At 40.5% G+C, this 20,022-nt stretch overlaps 1 long non-coding RNA gene across 1 annotated transcript in view; it reads right to left on the bottom strand.

The window, feature by feature from the left end:
- Positions 1-19,620, bottom strand: part of LOC123354483 — a 73,206-nt gene extending 53,586 nt beyond the window's left edge. Inside the window, exon 1 of the long non-coding RNA XR_006574767.1 lies at positions 19,527-19,620. This is a non-coding gene — a long non-coding RNA (uncharacterized LOC123354483). The remainder of the gene's footprint in view (positions 1-19,526) is intronic.
- Positions 19,621-20,022: the final 402 nt, after the last annotated feature.

Below are 20,022 nucleotides of genomic sequence, written 5' to 3' on the forward strand. Positions count from 1 at the left end.
CTCTGGACTACAGCTGCATTTTTTTGTGGGGACGAAAAGGGGCACTTTATACTCAAGATGAAACTGTCACTTTTTTGGGTGGTTATTTACTAAAATATTTGTAGTAGAAAACTACTTGTCAATTTCTACAGAGCCCTTGCTACTTACTATAGAAATTGCTTGAGGTCTTAACTTTAAAAATGTCAAGGAAGGCTTTCAAAAGCAGAAATGGGAGTCAGACATCTAACTTCCAAGGATTTTTTTTCCAATAGGAGCTGAACACCACACTGTCATTTGTGTCATTGAAGAATTCCCCTTGTTTTACAGAACTAATTCTTAGGCCAGTTTGAAATTCCCAGCCTAAACCTACTTTCCATAAAATATTCATGGTATCCTTTTATTGAGAGTTTGCAACTGTGCTACTTAAGTTTCAGTTTCCCAAGTGTTCATAAAAAGCCACATACTTAAAGGCAGATTTAATAACACAAAATTGGTCCCTATGTGGCTGAAATGATAACTTTGGAAATATTTTCCATTCATGAAAATCGATTCAGCTTTCTTTTCCTTCCACTATAATGAGTAGCATCGGGATCAAATTACTGTACCAAACAAACTGGAGAAAAGAGCAACATTGAGACCAATCCATAGGAGAAGCTATAAAAAAGCTTGTTCCCAAGGATTTATAATGACATGCTAATGTTAAACTATTCTAGCATGGTCTTACTGAATGTATAATAAAGGAAATGCTTGGGCATATTAACTGCTATGCTACTCATGTAGGATTGCCAACCCTTTATGATTGTCCTGGAGTCTCCAGGAATTAAATATTAATCTTTAATTAAAGATTGTCATGTGATGCAATCTTCAGGAATTCATCCAACCAAAGTTGGCAACCCTATACTCAGGCTTTGTCTACACTAGCATTTTTGTCAGGAAAATTTTGTTGGTCAAAGGTGTGAAACAAATACACCCCTGACCAACATAAGTTTCACCAATAAAAGCACCAGTGTGGACAGCACTATGTTGATGGGAGACGCTCTCCCACCGACATAGCTAGCACCACTTGTTGGGAGTGGTTTAATTATGTTGTGGGAGAGCTCTCTCCTGCTAGCATAGAGCGGCTACACAGGAGACCGTACAGTGGCATGGCTGCAGTGGTAAGGCTGTGCTGCTGTAAAGTCTATAGTGTAGACATAGACTCAGTCTATTGAATAAATGTCTGAATTAATTAACTCTTCCACTGCTTTAGAAAGAGAGGGGGGTAGTACAAGGTACCTCTTTATAGTGATGTGCAAGGCTTTATCTATGTGACTATTGTTGATATATATAGAAGTGGTGTAGCAAAAAACGCTGTGTATAGCCTTAATAGTGTAGCACATATTTTAACACATTATTTACAAAAGAAAGGATACTTCGTTCAATTTGCCTTCCTTTATGGGTTTCTCTAAACTCCCCTCAACTTCCTGTTTATTCACATTGCCCCCTGAGCTCCTTTTCCAGAAATCTACACCTATAGATCCACTGGAAACCTGTGCTCATGTCCTGGGGAATGTACCGTATGGCCATGAAGCTTCCATTTCAGACCTAACAACTCAGGTAGGGTTATAATGGGGCATTTAAGACCTGGGTTGTGTTTGTGAGAGGGGAGGTTTGTGAGAGGCATTCTGACTGACTCAGTTAGAATTCCTCCATGGGTTCTGGGGTAAAAACACCAAACTGGGACTTCCACTGTCCTGTGTGGTGAAGCTGGCACGTCTCCCATGCTGGCTTGTCTCTACTGTGGTGAAGCAACAACTATATTCTTATTCCACCTTTATGAAGAATCTAATGTCATGACTGATTCTAGACCAGCATAGTCTGTGTATTTCCTACTGGCACAATGGCTGGTCTTCTACTTTTCTAAGAAGGAGGATGATTTCTTCACACTCTCCCTGCTCTTCCATACACATGGATTTATATCCACAATCTGTTCCACCCACAGGAGGCTCACCACACCTCTCAATTACACTGGCTTCCATCAGACTAACCAAGGGTATAGTATCCCTGTACTGGAACGTATGGCTGGAGGGATGTTGATGCTAGCTGTGGGGGAGAGTACGTGAGTGATGCTGTGATTCAGTGTATTCCCTCAGGTAGTCTCCATTGGGTAGGCCCTTTCTATAAAAGTCCCAACTAGAAGTTAGCTTCCCTCCTCTAACAGAAACTTTGGGCAAGGACAGTGATGCAAAACCAGTTTACCTTCTTCTGGGGATGAACTCAGAACTGTCATTGAAGGTTTCTTTCAAATTTGTAAAAATGCCAATCTGTGAAATAATGGTCCCGATCCAACCTTCTCTGAAGATGATGGATCCACTCCCATTGTCTTCAATGGGAAATGTATCAGGCCCTAAAAGTCTAGCCAGAGATAAATTCTCTTTTTGGTTTCTTAAGTGAAATTATATCATCCATCAAGGATGTTTGAGGTACAGTGTGTGTGTGTGTGTGTGTGTGTGTTTGGGCTTTTTGTAAAGTATTTCAAATACATTTTTATTGTCCATTTCTCCTGGTTCTCAAGGGAAATGTAAGTCTTTTAGGACTGCAAATGTTTATGTTCCAGACAATGTTATAAAAAATGAAATGAAATCTGATTTAATGCAATTTCAGTCTTTTTGGCATAGAAATACTTCTATAGCCTTTGTACATACACTACAAAATTTTCCTCTCCTCCACTCTAGTGGAGCCTGATAACTTTTCCTCAAATAATCATTTTACCTTTCCTTCTTTAAGCCAGACGTTGTTTCCTTCACTGCTACTTCACTGGTTGCTTTACTCTTTTAAAATCATCCCATCCTCATTGCCAGAAATTCTTGTTATTTCTCCAGATACCCACTCAGCCAAAGAAATCAATAGCTTCAGCTGGATAAGAGAGCAAACAGCAAGTAAATAATACAACAAAATGTTCCAAGGGTGAAATATGCCCCTGTAAAGAAAACGATCACAAGGTCTGGGTACCATTTTCATAAGCCCTTGAGTGGTGCCGATGTCTTTTGCTGCCCCTCTGCAGAGAGGTGAATTTCACTCAGAATTAGCACATTGGAATGCTCCTTGTTACAGATACCACCCAGTATGCTCTCGGGTCCAGTTCCAACTTCAGGCTTCAGTTGACTAGCCATGAACTCTGCCATATAGTGAGTGTTCAGCAGTTAAAGGGACAGTAACACACACAAAGGCACAATTCATAAAGCTAAACCTGCCGCAGGGCACAATGGAATACTTTGGTTCGGGGGTTTGTCGTTTTTATCCTTCTGTCCAAAAAAAAGTGTGAATGCAGCCTCTCTGTATTTTTCAAGCTAAGTATAAAAATGGTTGACTAAATGGAGGAAACTTTTCTTTACCCTAATTTTGACAGGGCATGCAGAGTTTCACAGGCAGTAAATAGTGGTTTGCTGGTTGTGTGCTTCCCTATTATGGTGGGGGAGAAGAAATGCATTTCAAATACTGTTCCATGAACCAGGGACATAACTTGAAAGTGTCAGTGTACTTCTAGAATATCGGCTTTTCCAAGCAAGAAATGACAAATGGTTTGAATTGGAAACCTTAAGCCCTAACCATAATAGATGAAAATGTAAGTGGTTTTTGATGTAACTAAAAGCCTTTGATATATTTATAAAATCTTGCATATTTTATGCTGGCTAATATATGGATAAAATAATTAGTTATAATAGCATACTTTTATTGTGCTTTAAACTTCACTTCTGAAAGTCCCTCATTTATGTAGTGTCCCCGCTCAGGGCCAGCATGGCTGTGGCTTTTGAAAGCCCCTGTGTTGCTTTTTATACTCACAGTGTAACCAGGGAGATAGTCAAAGCTCCAAACTCAGCCTGTTGAACACAAACTGCAGTTAAAAGAAGTGTGGCTGATGGCTAAGCTATGGCTAAGTCACTGGTTCCATTTATAAACTGGTATTTTCTTCCTTTAGCATGGTCTGAGCCAAATTCTATTTTCATTTCCCTACACATTGGTGTGAAATTCCATCTAGTTCTATTGAAGTCAATGGAGTTATTTTGAACTTACGCTGGTATGTCTGAGAGCAGTTTTTGGCCCTCATTCTTGACTGAGATTTCACCTTACAAAAGCACTGTACTACAGCCGTGCAGGAAAATCTAACCCAAAACACAACTTCTGTAGAGATATCCATGTTATAAAAATAGTTTAGGTATTATTCAATTGTACTCCTCCATTAATATCAAAATCATATCAGAAACAGTATCTTCCCTTGGAAGGATTTTCAGGACTTAAGATACTTTATCTGACCTATCCTTCATCCTGGATTCTATCCTAAACTCTGGAATCAGTGTCTTTACTTTAACCCTTCTTTAACAGTTCCTGCTGTTACTAGCAGCGAAGTTACTATCTGAAACTTAAGACCTCTGTTGGCTTTTGACTGTTCATGTGGGGGTTTTTGCAACAAAATCAGTTGTTTTCAAATCTGGAGACTATAATCGCACGTGTTCAGGGAGCTTTCAAGTCTGCTGCATTATAATGAATGTTTCCCAGGGCTAGGATGTCTTTCTGCCCTTTGAAACTGCCTGCTTTATTTTCCCACTTCAGCAGCCATGCACCTGCTGCTCATTTCACCTTGGGGACCCAGAGTGGAGTCTTCTAATGATACTCATGCATCTGTCCTGCACACTTTCTTACTCGAACATCTCTGTGCCTTCAATCAACCTGCCTGTGTGTCTTTTGTCTTTTTTTTCATTCATAATTGGGGACTTTGTGCTGTTCTGAGGTTTTATCTGACTAATTCCACCTGCTCTTCAGAGTTCTCCACACAACTAAATAGCAAATACCAGACAGAAATGTCTACATGCTTTTAATATTCATTCTTTTAATCTTTTTTTTTAATTCTTATAAAACCATTTATTTTTAAATTGCCTTCCTTCTTCAACATTTGTCCTTCTTAAGAAAAGATAAAAGGAGAAAGATGGAGATGATGAAGATATTACGGATTCCAGTGTGGTGACAACTACCCTCTTCATTTATACATGTTGTTCTCTTCTCATTTATGCAAGTGTAAATCAAATGCAGTTACACTAGACTAAATCTGCTGTAACTGCCCTTTGATTATCAACATTTTTAGAAATCATATCCAGCTTCTCTACTTATTAATCTTTACTATGGTCATATATTAATGACACCAGACCTTTACCCGATCCCTTGCTTTATTCTGATTGTGCAGGAAATGTTGTAATGCACCTTCTATGCCAGGATTCTACTGATTTTATATTATTTTATAGGGTGTAATCCTGTAGTCCTTATTCAGTCAAAACTCATGCACTTCAGCTGGAATTTTGCCTGAATAAGATCTGCTGGGTCAGGCTTCTTGACAATTCATCTCTCATCCCGTCTACTTATAATATCACTGTGTTCAATTTCTTTTCTGCCTCTTAAAACTCCCACATATGATTAAGATCTTCAAGTCAATTTCCAACTTTGAAGGCTCAGATTTCCACTTACAAATCATTGTGCCCTCAATATTTGCTTCTCCAAATGCTAGCATATAGATTTTTAATTCCTCCTTTGCAGTTGCAACCAGGTGCATCGATAGCCCCATGCTATCATTTTCGCTCACAATTAATAGGTGCAATTGTTTTGGGTTGCAAAATTGTCTTTATGAAATTGGAATCTATTGGCTGAATGCCTTCAACTCGCAAAGAAGTTGAAGTGTAGTAGATTGTGCTCAGCAGTTTGCAGGCTGAGGCTCTAATTTTCTACATCCCTGACTGGATCCTCCAGTATTATGGACCAGATCCCATGCTATCACCAAGGTCCACACAGTGTGTGTGTGTGTGTGTGTGTGTGTGTGTGTGTGTGTGTGTGTGTGTGTGTGTAAAGGCAGCATAAAGTTTGCCTTTGCATCCTCCTGATTCTAGCTACACTGTGTGCAGGGCCAATTTCCAGCAGTTAGGGCTGCTCTAAATTATACCAGCTGTAAATGGCCCTAATGGTCTAAAATGGCAGCCAGAGACTGGCAGAGCATAAGACATGCTGGCCATGTCTCTTTCCTCTGGCCATGCCTACTTCACCAGCAGCAGGGAAGAGGGATGACACAGGAGTTTCTACTTCATTAGAGGATCTCCCTTCAACTGGAATCATCCTCTCATGTTTGGTAACGCTGGCTTTACAGGGCATGGGATAGAGAAGATGCACCATGGGATCTGGCCTTATATCTTATAAGAACATAAGAACAGCCATAGTGGGTCAGACCAAAAGTCCATCTAGCCCAGTATCCTGTCTTCTGACAGCAGCCAACGCCAGGTGCCCCAGAAGGAATGAACCTAACAGGTAATCATCAAGTGATCCATCCCCTGTTGCCCATTCCCAGCTTCTGGCAAATTTGTCTTGGAGTTTTCATTCATTCATTTTTTTGACCTTTACAGAGACACATTTATTATAGTCCCTCCTCTGACTTCCTCCTTAACTCCCTCGGCGAACGGATTTCAATAAAATGACTTTTCTTTCAGGTATTCCTTATTATTGTGCTTTCTTCTGGGTTTTTTTTTCCAGCTTAATCTGTCAGTTTCATGTTCATGCTTTATATATTCAGGAGCATACTTCCTTCATTTCCAGGGGAATAAAAGGGAATATTTTACTCACTCTGTTGAGGAAAGAAGTGAATTAAAAGGCAAACCTCTTCAGTGGTTGTATTTGATTGTGTTTCCTACCTCAGAGAAGTGCTTTCCATTTTATTTAATTTCATATCGTTGAATTCAGACCGATTCTTCAGTTTGTCAAGGTCACTTTGAATCCTAATCCTGTCCTCCAAAGTGCTTGCGACCCCGCCCACCTTGGTGTCATCTGCAAATTTTATAAGCATAATCTGCACTCCCTTTTCCAAGTTATTAATGAAAATATTGAATAATGCTGGAACAAGGACACTCCTGTAGGACCACACTAGATATGTCCTCCCAGCTGGTTTGACAGCAGATCATTGAGAACTACCCTTAGAGTACATTTTTTCAACCAGTTATGCACCTACTTATAGTAATTTAATCTAGACCATATTTCCCTAGTTTACGTATGAGAATGTCTTGTTTGGTTGCCAACTTTCTATTTGCAGAAAACTGAACACCCTTGCCCCTTGCCCCTTGCCCTGCCCTGGGAACTGGATGTAGTATTTTTATACCCTTCCTTATGGTAACCATATAGATATATACCATATATGACTCTTTTACTTCATTGTAATAAGGTCAATTCCTACCCCTATCCATATGTGGCCTTTGGGGTGTTCATAATTAAGCATTAACATTCATGATTTACATCATTTATTTCTTAATAATTCCTATATGTAAATGAGATCTAACTGCTTAGATACTGGATAGCAACCTAATTGCCAAAGCCTCTCAAAACTCCTTTGTTGTGGAACTCTGATATACTATACCCATTTGGGGTTACTTAACTACTCCCATCTGACCTGGGTTTTTTTCCTTAGGCCTGTATTATTCAGCTAAATCTGAGCCCTTAATACAACATGCCTTTAATCATAACAATCCTAATAACCCATTTACTTATGTTCATGTATTTGCCCCCATGCATGTTCCAAACTAATGAGCAATACCCCCATTAATTTTATACTCCTATAATGTCATGTAACCTCTAGCAAGCATAAAATCACCTGTGAGACAGGGGAATAGGTCTATAAGAGCAGGTCAGATAGGTCTATAGGTGCTAATCAATATTAGTAATGGTGACAGAATATGTCCCTAAGCATGATGGACAAAATCTTGCAAATTGACAGTCTCTACTGCTGTGAGCAGTCCATACTCATGTGGGTAATCCCACTGAGGCCAATGGGATGACGTTGGGTTGGCAGAATTGTGCCCTTGTTTGGAATATCTAGAATTATAGGTTCTAACTTGTTACATGGATGGCATACACACAGAATTAGAAACAAAACATAAATACTCTTCCTGAAAGGTTGTCGTGTAAAATTGCTGTAATGGATCTGCTAAGCAGCGGACTACCAGGGGGGCTCCCCACTGCAAATCCCCTTCTCCTGGCTAAGCAGTTTCTATCAGCCCCATTGTGGTCCCCTTTCCCCAGGCTAGGTAAGAGGAAAGGTCCTTAACCAGGAAGGAAGTAGCTGGGTTCTATTTGGGAATGGGAGGCGCATGGCAGAAGTGAGCTTTAGAGGAACCCCAGGAACTGTGGATAGAGATCTCTGTGAACAGGCTGCAACTGCTGGATGTTACAGCTGGGTGCAGGTCTGTGTGGACCTACCGGGGAATAGCAGCAGCTGGGCAGGGAGCCAATGCAGAGGGGTGCTAATGAGAGACAATAACTAAGCCTAGTCTGGAAACCTGCAAGCTCCTATTTGTTTGAATAGAGGCTGGACAGGAGAGGGCATCCCGGGCAGTTAAGTGCCATGACTTTTGACTGGCTGCCAGAGGGGCCCAAACACGATCCCCTATTGCTCATGCTAAACTGTAACTGTTTAATCTTCTGTACTTAGGGTATCTGCAACCTTTCCCTCTTCTGTCAGCACGAGTAAAACACCGTCTCCCTTAGCCATGTGTCTGATGGTTATTGGGACCCACCAGGGCTAGTGCCTACAAGGCCTGGTCGCTGAAGGACCTCAAGTGCTTGCCTCTGAGACGTGGTACACCTGGCACACTACAGGCACTGTAGGGATTTGGAGTACAGAGTAACCCCAATAATGGCACTATATATCTAAGTACCAAGAATTCTAGCACACAGCAATCAAATACAGAGAGAGACAGCAGAGCGGCACAACTCAACCCACCTTGCAGACTGGCTCTTTTGCAGGCAGACTGCTGAAAACCCAGATCACGCTCTTCCCCACAGAGCCTCTGACCTGCAAGCAGGACCAACCCCTTTCTATTTTAAGTGATAGCTTCTAATTTTAACAGTTTTCAATACACCACATAACTCTAGTAAGATTGATGCAGCCCATTCATCTTCTTGGACTTCTGGATGATTTGATTATGCATTGTACTGTGGGTCTGTCTTCTGGCGCTGATCTCACAAAACAAAGTCCTGCCTTACTCTGCATTGACGATCTAGTGGTGTTTTTTGTAAGAGTAGAGTTTGCCCTGGTGCCTTGGGACAAAATTTTCCCTCCCTGACCTCTGTTGTTAAACATTATGCTGGACACTGGTTAGCTAATGCCTTCAACATCAAAAGTGACTGCATTAAAGAGGAACTGTATGGGATCCTTCAGGTGGTAGAAAAATGTGCTAAGTATTGTTATCATTATGGTACATGCCCCCTTATTTCTAACTATTCAGCAAATGATCTTTCTTCAGTTAAGCATGGGGCAGCCAGCATAGTTATAATTTGCATATTGGCATTTTTGAGAGAAGAACTTAATTATCGTAGACATGGAATGTTAAACATGCCTCAAAGCTTCCCCGATATAACACAGCTGATGAAATGTGTCATTTAAAATAATATAATGAAAGCACAGGAGAAAAGGTGGGGAACAGGGAGAACTTTTGCAAACATCAAAGGTACTATATGTATTGGGCATTTCAAAAAGGATTTCCTGTATACTTAAAAGTCACAATGATTTAACATCTCTTCCATCTGCAAGCTAAAATCTATAGACTGATTAACTTGGGCTAAAGTTCTAGCTCTAAAAAAAAATAGGTGTTTACAAAAAACAGAAGAAGAGTTCTTAGAACAAGCTTGTGAAATTTGGCTACTCACAGTGAGGATAAAGGAGTCAGCAAAAAAATGTAAATTAAGAATCAGCTTTGGACCGAAACACTTAGAAATATAATTATTCCATCTAGGGCACGAATTATACAGCAGTTTGATGCTATTATAAGCTTAGTTTGAAGCCTGTGCTCTTCTATTGTAAATTACATGCATGTTATGGCATCACACACACACACTCCTAGGTCCATCAGTTCTTTCGGTCTGAACCTCCTATTCACATGGAATAATTTTTTGCAGAATTATTTTGAATGAATTATCGTGAGCATATTTTAGGCAGAACATCACCTTTTGGGGTGAGAGAGAGTTTGTGCTATTGAGCTATATAATGAAAACGTAAATGTCAATTGTAATGTAGGATAAGAACATAAGAATGGCCGTACTGGGTCAGACCAAAGGTCCATCCAGCCCAGTATCCTGTCTACCGACAGTGGTCAATGCCAGGTGCCCCAGAGGGAGTGAACCTAACAGGTAATGATCAAGTGATCTCTCTCCTGCCATCCATCTCCATCCTCTGACAAACAAACAGAGTCTAGGGACACCATTCCTTACCCATCCTGGCTAATAGCCATTAATGGACTTAACCTCCATGAATTTATCCAGTTCTCTTTTAAACCCTGGTATAGTCCTAGCCTTCTCAACCTCCTCAGGCAAGGAGTTCCACAAGTTGACTGTGTGCTGTGTGAAGAAGAACTTCCTTTTATTTGTTTGAAACCTGCTGCCTAATAATTTCATTTGGTGGCCCCTAGTTCTTATATTATGGGAACAAGTAAATAACTTTTCCTTATTCACTTTCTCCACACCACTCATGATTTTATATACCTCTATCATATCCCCCCTTGGTCCCCTCTTTTCCAAGCTGAAAAGTCCTAGCCTCTTTAATCTCTCCTCAGATGGGACCTGTTCCAAACCCCTAATCAGTTTAGTTGCCCTTCTCTGAATCTTTTCTAATGCCAGTATATCTTTTTTGAGATGAGGAGACCACATCTGTACACAGTATTCAAGATGTGGGCGTACCATGGATTTATATAAGGGCAATAAGATATTCTCTGCCTTATTCTCTATCTCCTTTTTAATGATTCCTAACATCCTGTTTGTTTTTTTGACTGCCTCTGCACACTGTGTGGATGTCTTCAGAGAATATCTATGATGATGCCAAGATTGTTTTTCTAATTAGTTGTAGTTAAATTAGCCCCTATCATATTGTATGTATAGTTGGGGTTATTTTTCTCTATGTGCATTACTTTACATTTATCCACATTAAATTTCATTTGCCATTTTGTTGCCCAATCACTTAGTTTTGTGAGATCTTTTTGAACTTCTTCACAGTCTGCTTTGGTCTTAACTATCTTGAGCAGTTTAGTATCGTCTGCAAACTTTGCCAGCTCACTGCGTACCCCGTTCTCCAGATCATTTATGAATAAGTTGAATAGGATTGGTCCTAGGACTGACCCTTGGGGAACACCACTACTTACCTCCCTCCATTCTGAAAATTTACCATTTATTCCTACCCTTTGTTCCCTGTCTTTTAACCAATTCTCATCCATGAAAGGATCTTCCCACTTGTCCCATGACAACTTAGTATATGTACTATTTTCATATTTAGTTCACATATGCAAGTAATGTAATGAGACAAGTGTCTGCCAGAATTCAGTGCTCTAGTTTATTTGAGTCTTTACTTCTCTTTTCAGACTACCTACGAAGGTGCCAATTAATAAAATTTCTAATGGTAATTTTTGGTGCTAAAATTAGACAAAATGATCAAAAACCATTCCATTCCTTTCCAAAAGTCACAAAAAACAGATAGCTGTTAACAGTAACTTTTAAAAATAGTTCCCACAAATGCATATCCATAGAAACTATTTTTTCATAACATTTTATCTTAGCAATGTTGAGTCACACCAAAACTGGAGCTAGGCTGTTTTAATGTAATGGAGAAAATTAACATGGGGACCTATTGCAAATAAATGGGAGATTTATCAGCATTAAACTAGCATTATAATACAAAGAGTTAAAGTCCTTTACCAACATAAATATAACTGCTGGTTTTTCAAAACTAAAAAAATCTTGCTCATATCCCTTAAATTGTCTGCCTCTTACTTACTCTTACGGGAGCTCGAGGGCCAGATAAAAACTTCTGATGGGCCGGAAGCAGCCCGTGAGCCATAGTTTGCCCACCCCTGCTCTAAATCTTAGGTAAAGCAAATTTGCAAATCATAGGGGGAAAAATAGGTTATCAACCGAGATGACTCAAAGTGTGGCTCTGGACCACCCCAAATTTTCTGGGTGTTTTACGGAGGGTTTTGATTTGATCACTTCTAAAGCTGGAGAAAGCTGCAAAATTTGCACTTAGAGCTGTGTTTGGATATCAAACATGTGCAAACTAGGAGTTGTTCAGAGCTGGAGATTTAGTTCTGACCCATCTCTTTCTGGAGCATTTTGATTTTTAATCCAAGTGCTAGATCATTCTTGACATCAGCCCCAAAGATTATACTTTGATAGCATGTACATTGTCTTCCATTTCTCTCAACGCTGCAATATCATACATTTTTGCCAGGTTTCAATTCAATAATTTATGGGGAAAAAATAGTTTATTATTTTAGTGCTTAGAACATGAGCCTAGAATCCAAGGAGTTTTAATCCCAGGTTTGCTGCTGGTTTGCTGTATTACCTTGAGCAGGTTATTTATCATCTCTGTGTTCTGGTTTCCCCATTGGTAAAGTGGGGACAATACCCTCTAACACTCAGAGGGATAGGATTATTTACTCAATCTTTATGCAACTCTCTAAACATGTAAAATGCTAAGTGTCATTAGCAGTTATTACCATTAAAGACCCATTGTTTCAACCCAGCTGACTTTTCAGTTGATGTCTTTTCCATTGTCTAACTTGACTGGAGTTAAAAGGTGTGTATCTCACTTTTCTGCCTAAATGTTCCTATACACAGCTGTGAAACATTAGCAGATATGAATTACCCTGAGTCATCTTAAACTAAGAAGGGCTTTGTCTTTATAAAGTGAGTGAAGTGCATTTACCTCATGGTCTGACATTGAAGAAAACAAGAAGTTTGCAAAATTTTGGTGCATTACTCATATTCAGACTGTTTTAAGATCTGATGTTTGTGCCTAAACCTTTCATAAAAGGCTCCATATGTTGTGGAGTGAAATACTGTTATCATGTATGGAAAACCTGTCACATAGTTTAAAAAAAGGCATGGTGCAGTTGGAGAGTAAAAGAGAAAATACATAATTCTATATGATCTGCTCTTTACTCTGTCTCTTCCAGTTCATTCCAACTATAGGCTACAAATAACAGACCTTCAACTGTCTGCAACTGTCACTGATTTGTAACATTTGTTTTTAATCAAGATAAATTTGACTCTGATTTAAAGAACATTCTAACCACTAACTCATGTATAAGTTCAGGGGGAGTGTTCAGGAAGGATGTTCTAGTTCTCCCCCTGGAGAACAAGGTGAATCTACCATTGAGGAATTGCTTTAACTGGCACAGTGTAATTTCACTGAGAGATTATTTTGATTGAAGCAGTACTCTGCAAGTTGGCATTTTTGGACTAGCTGAGCTAATAAAGTCTCTGGGCTGGAGTCATTTGGATGGGGCTAATCACTACACATGCAAGAGTTTCACAAGCATGAAGGTTCACCCCTTGGGTAGCCCTTCTGATCCACACTGAACTATAAAAAGGAAATGGCCTTGAGCTTGACAAAATCAAAAGACAGTCTCATAAAGTGCAGTACCCCAGAGTCCATAAGATGTTCCCTAGTTATCCAGCTGGTTCCTGTGGAAGCATGCAGCTAGGCTTTGCTTTAAAGCCCAATTTATATCATAGCATTAACACTAGAGCAGAGCAGGAAATTGTCTTCCTGTCCCATGAACATTTTTGAGATTTCAAAAATGTTTGTTCTGCCTGGGAACAAAATCAAGACCTTTCAATTTTTTTCATGGAAAACCAAGAAAGAGATTCATATACCACCCCGCTCACCCTATAGCCTAGTTAGTGATGAGGGCACTCCCCTGGGATGTGGGACCCAGGTTCAAGTCCATACTCTGTTTGATTTGAACCGTAGTCTCCCACATACCAGATGTGTGCCTAGTAACTAGTATGAGTTGTGTCTTTCTCTATTGGCTGTGCTTAATGTTGTCTGAAAAACGAGGCAAAGGGTCTATCATCACCCACGTCTGCCTGTCTAGCAATTATTTCTGCCCCCAAACTAGGTTTTCTTCCCTGGCCTCACCTCTGGAGCTCCTGAAGTTCTTCGCCACCCCCCCCTCCACTCCCAGGTGTGGGCCAAGGTCCCCTCTTCCGATTCCAAGCCAGGGGTTGCAGGGAGAAGAGGAGCCATCCGTTTGCTCACAGGAGGGAAGAGGGAGCAGAGCTGACCTGGGCTCTTTCTGCCTCCCCCCTCTCCAAGGAGAATGATGTTGGCTCCTGAGGGGAGGTAGGGAGCTCTGCCTGCTGCCCGCAGCAGCTCTGACTGGCTGCTCTACCCCAGCAGCGGGGCAAGCGGGAAAAGCAGCCAACCAGAGTGGGGTTTCCCTTATGCAATACAAAACCTGTATTGCAAGTGAGTCCCTCAGTGACCTGGCTCACTTTTTAGAAATTTTATCTTCCAGGTCTGTGACCCATTGTGTCCCAGAGCACTTTAAGCACCGCTTAGTGGGTATCTCGTGGTGGGTCTCTCTCTCTCTCTCTCTCTCTGATTTTGAGCAGAAATTCCATCTTTGCCTGAGCCCTCTTCCCAATGAAGTTTAGTTAAAACTGACTCTTTCCTGTGAAATGCTTTGGTTTAAATAAGTTGCCACTTTTTGAGAGGAAAAAAAAACTTTTGTCAAAAAATTCTTAACCTGCTCTAATTATTACCTCCAGAGTTGAGTCAATGACACAAAGAAGTTTGGAGCACCTTTTTCTCTCTTCTTAGGTTCTAGTCTTCTGTGTTTCTGCCTGTGACTGTGCTAAAGGAGCTGATTGATATATTTCCTCTTATTTTATGGAGAGTAACGGCAAGGAAAATATAATTCTCACCATTAGGTCACCTGTGTCAAGAATACCACATATGTTAGAAAATTGGGAACTATTTCTCATCTCCACCTGCAGCACATAAGGGAATTTATGAATGATATGCAGTTGCCAGACTCTATACTGTTCCCTACAGATACCCTCCCACTGACTTGTGTTTTGAACTGTCATTAAATGTTATATAGATTCAAAATGACTCAGGAAACTGAAGGCAACATGTGTGAAGAAGTAAACCATTCCTAAAGTTTTGCAAGTGACTTCCCCGTCTAATAATTAGCTAGAGCGATCTGTGTACCGTGACTGTATACAACAGTGCTTCCTCACCACAATACTGACCACAAATAGAAATTGCACAAGATCTGCTGTCTATAAGGTAAGAAATAACTACCATTATCTGCCCCAAAAAACTCTTGAACCCTGCCAGTTCCAAAAGTGACTTACAGAAAACTCCATACAGCTAAGAAGTTAGGGAATAAAAAAAAAATTGAGCCACTGCAACCATTTCCTTTTAACTACTGCTATATACATTCTAGCACCTTCTCCCACATAGATCACCAGGGATGTTCAGTGACTTATCCCTGGTTGCTATTTGGTTGTAAAATGCTGGGATTCATAGTCCCTGGGATATATGGATACTTTAGGCTTCTTTATCTGGGTATTCTGGAAAGGGGGGGCAGGATTTATAATCATATCTCTATGATCTTGAGGGAAGAAAATGAGGAAGGAACTGTAATTTCTGTTTTCTCCACGGAAAGAGGTTGGGCCGCAGTTAGAAGTGAAGCTGAAGTAACATGAAGAGCGTCTTGGAATGGGGAGGGGTGGGTAGGAGTTTGGTGACCCTTTGGAAGCTTGGGGGGAAATCTCTTTGGAATGACTGCCTAGTGAACATTTGTGAGCTCCTGGGATTTTGTGTCAGGAGCCCAGAGTGGGAGAGAGACCTGAAATGAGATGGGAGAAACATATGGGGTGAAGAAGTCATGTGGGCTTGAGACCCTGAGTAGGTATCTGCTTACCCTTCCAGGACCCAAGGTTGACACTTACGGGCGACATAGGAGGCAAACTTCCCTTCACACCTGCACCAAGACCAGGTGGAAACTGAAGGCTCTCTGTGAATGAGAAGCCTGCAGTCAAGGAGAACACTGAGGAAGGAAACTTTTGACATGGACTCTCATTATGCTAGATGGCAGGAGAGAGAGTTTTAACTTATCTAGAGGGTTACATTAACAAACTGGTGAGGGAAACTGAGACAGCAACAGAGATTCATAGAAAAAGGTACAGAACGGAGAGTGGAAGGAGGCTATTGGAGTGGCTAATTTGGGTGGATTGAAAAGAGTGAGAGGAAATAATTAAGGAGAGCAATGAGGTAATGCCTGCAAGAACTGTACAAGCTGGCCAACATTTTTACACCTGATTGCTTAAAATCTGTCTCCTAAATCTATGTCTATATACCTAAATAAGTGGTTTGATTTTTTTTGCACATGCTGGGCACCCACAAATCATGATGAAGTTGGGGAGAGCAGCCCGTGCTGAACATCTTTCAAAGTCAGGCCATGTTTATTTAGGTGGCTAAATATGGATTTAGTAGCCTAGCTTTGGACCCTAGCTTTGAAAATGTTGGCCATTGTAAACATATTAGTGTCACTTGTCCATGTCTAGTGATTTCTCACTAACGGGAAAAACACACTTCTTGAGTGTGGGCTTTTAATCATTCAGCTCAATGAAGCTTTCAATTGGCTAACAGTAAACTCAGTTTTAGAAAATAATTACTATGATCTTCCTCTCTCTTAATCAAATGAGCACCCATCTCTTGAGTCTGCAAAACTGACTTGGAAGTTTGGGAAGAGAGGTGCACTCTTAAGACTCCATGCATATCCATTTTGCGTCATAGCCAGAAATATCACATAATAAGACAAGTCTCTCTCATGGTGCAAGCCAAAAAACTGAAGGAAAAATGTATGTAAATATTTCATAATGCAAAGGTCTTTGGTTTAAGTGCTGTTTAAAGTGGGTGAAGTATTAGAGAATTTGGACTATATGTGTACATATATTTCATGTTCACCCATCTCTGTGGCTTGCCTCCTATTACAAAGTTGGCATTTCAAAAATTTGCACCCTCTGACCCAGTTGTTTTGAGAGTTGCTAGAGGCTTGAGAAAAGGTTGTAATTTTCTCAGTAAGTTGCAATTTATATTTTAATTTTGCACTTTAAAAAACTACATTTAATAGTAACGCACCTTAATACTATGTGTCCTTACTCTTGTAAGGCATTTTCCATGGAACAGACGCTGTGTTGATTTACACTCTCATGCCAAAAAAAATTAAATTAAATTAAAGGCAATTGGATTGAGCAAGGCTGTAAATCAGCACCGTATTTTTATGCATTACCTTCACCCCCTCATTGTACACTAGCCATCAGAATGAATTATCACAGGCTTCTGGAACATGATATCTCCAGGACATTGGTGTTTCCAAGAAAGAGAGTTTATATTAAAAATCAATGCCTATAATTTGTTTTTCCTCTATTAAAAATATTACTAGCGGCAGAGTGATTGCTAACGATGCTCACTGTGTAATCTGATTTCTCCGTACACCTGAATACTAGTTCAGAAGCAAACATCAAATTGTATTTAAAAAATGTAAAAACACATTTGAGCTTTAGCCATTCACCATAGCCTAGGGGATTCCAATCACATTTGGAACACTAACTAAAATGAAGTTGGGTTCCTCTCTGATAAAACCCTGTTAGAAGTAATCCTCACTACTGCAGGTAGACAAAATAACTTCCTATAGCCTCAGTGAGCCTGATACAGAGTATCAAGCAGTTCAGCTGTACTGTCCAAACTGAGAGTTTGTGAAGGGCACTAATTGGGTGACTGTAAGATGCTTTTTCTCTCTTTTAGTCAGTGTCCAGCATCTGGAATGTGAAAGTTTCCAGACTGTCAGAAAGTAACATGTCACAGGCACCCCATGACTCTCATCATTCTGTGATCTGACCCCTTCAACTCTAGATATACCATTTCTTCATGTCAGCCACAGCAAGGATCCTTTAGGTGGAAATGTTGCTGGGTACCTCTGCTGACAGAATAAATTGTTTGGGATGAGCTGTCTGAAGGATTTATAAATGTTATTAGGTGAAATGATACAGATAGGGTTTTTTTGCTATTCCGCCTCACTACCCTGTTTTTTCACTGCTATTTGTGGTCATGTCACTTAAACATACTTTTGTCATGGTAAGGTTTCAGAGTGGTAGTGTGTTAGTCTGAATCAGGAAAAAACAACGAGTAGTACTTGTTGCACCTTAGAGACTAACAAGGTACAGAGACTTCTGGGTACAGAAGACAGAGCCAGATGGGTACCCAGAAGTCACCTACTACAGGACAGGCCCAACAAAGAAAATAACAGAACACCACTGGCCATCACGTACAGCCCCCAACTAAAACATCTCCAGCACATCATCAAGGATCTACAACCTATCCTGGAGGATGATCACCTCATTCTCACAGACCTTCAGAGACGGGCCAGTCCTCGCTTACAGACAGCCCCCCAACCTGAGGCAAATACTCACCAGCAACTACACACCACACAACAGAAACACTAATCCAGGAACCAATCCCTGCAACAAACCCCATTGCCAACTTTGTCCACATATCTATTCAAGGGCCATCTCATTGGACCTAACCACATCAGCCACACCATCAGGGGCTCGTTCACCTGCACATCTACCAATGTGACATATGCCATCATGTGCCAGCAATTCCCCTCTGCCATGTACATTGGCCAAACCGGACAGTCTCTACACAAAAGAATAAATGGACACAAATCAGACATCAAGAATTGTAACATTCAAAAACCAGTAGGAGAGCACTTCAATCTCTCTGGACACTCAATAACAGACTTAAAAGTAGTCATTCTTCAACAAAAAATCTTCAAAAACAGACTTCAGTGAGAAACTGCAGAACTGGAATTACTTTGCAAACTTGACACCATCAAATTAGGCCTGAATAAAGACTGGGAGAGGCTGGGTCACTACAAAAAGTAATATTCCCTCTGTTGATATTTACCCCTTCTTGTCAACTGTTGGGAATGGGCCACGTCCACCCTGATTGAATTGGTCTCATTAGCACTGACCCCTCCCCCCGCACTTGGTAAGGCAACTCCCATATTTTCATGTGATGTATATTTATACCTGCCTACTGTATTTTTCACGCCATACATCTGATGAAGTGGGTTCTAGCCCACAAAAGCTTATGCCCAAATAAATGTTAGTCTCTATGGTGCCACAAGGACTACTCGTTGTTTTTGTCACGTTCATTACTGTAATTATTGCTGCTGTATACAGACCCTGTCCCTGTTTGTCTCCAGATACTTTTCTTTCTTTCTTTCCAACTGACCTGATTTTGCACTTTGTGTTAGGACTTGGTGTGGAAAATTGCAGGGATCTGATGTCGAGGGGAAGTTTCGTGTCTCAGTTTTCAGCTATCTCTTGAAGAGGACCTCAGAGTGCCCTACTTGAAGGGAAGTTCCTTTATGGTCCAGGGCTCCCACTCTCACATGAAGGTGTATTTTTTTGGGAGGGAGCAGAGCTTGGTATTTCAAATTTGGAGGAGAGGGGACAGGGAATCAGATTTTCTTTAATATGAAACAGACCCCTTCCAGACTCTAAACAATCACACACACACACACACACATACACACACACTCCTTGCTGTCTCCAGGTGCATGCAGAGAGAGCCACCTATTAGTAGATTCCCACAGAAGAGCCTGAGTCCTTAGGTTTATCTTTAATTGTTTTGTTACCTTTTTTTATTGTGAAACGTGACTTTGCTTCTTTCCTGGTCATTTGTACGAATTTCCCATAATGTTCTGCACCGAGGTGATTTTTACCATGGTCTCCTTCCTTCTCTAATTATGATTGTTCTGTTGATCATTAACAAATAGAGTTGCTTAGTTACTAATGTTGACAATCCCTTGAACCTTCATAAATATTTAACTTTTAATCTAGAGAGGTAACAGTCCTTTGCTGGTGATGTGCTGCATGTTTTATAGTGTAGTCACCAAATCCCATCTCTTTCTGTAATATCTAAAATACCTTAAAATGCAGGGGGTAATTCTGGTTTTTAAGGTAACTGTAAATCAGGCAGGTCCCTCTGCTATCTTCTGGCCTATTTGGAAATAGCTCGTACTGAAAACTGAAATGCAATCCAATAGCTGCTTTAAAAAATATCTGACTATGTGCAAAATGCAAAAGCAATCCAGTCCACAGAGGATTTAAATATTAATGCTGGCCCCACAA

The sequence above is a fragment of the Mauremys mutica genome, chromosome 1 (genome assembly GCF_020497125.1).
Source record: "Mauremys mutica isolate MM-2020 ecotype Southern chromosome 1, ASM2049712v1, whole genome shotgun sequence".
NCBI lineage: Eukaryota > Metazoa > Chordata > Testudines > Geoemydidae > Mauremys > Mauremys mutica.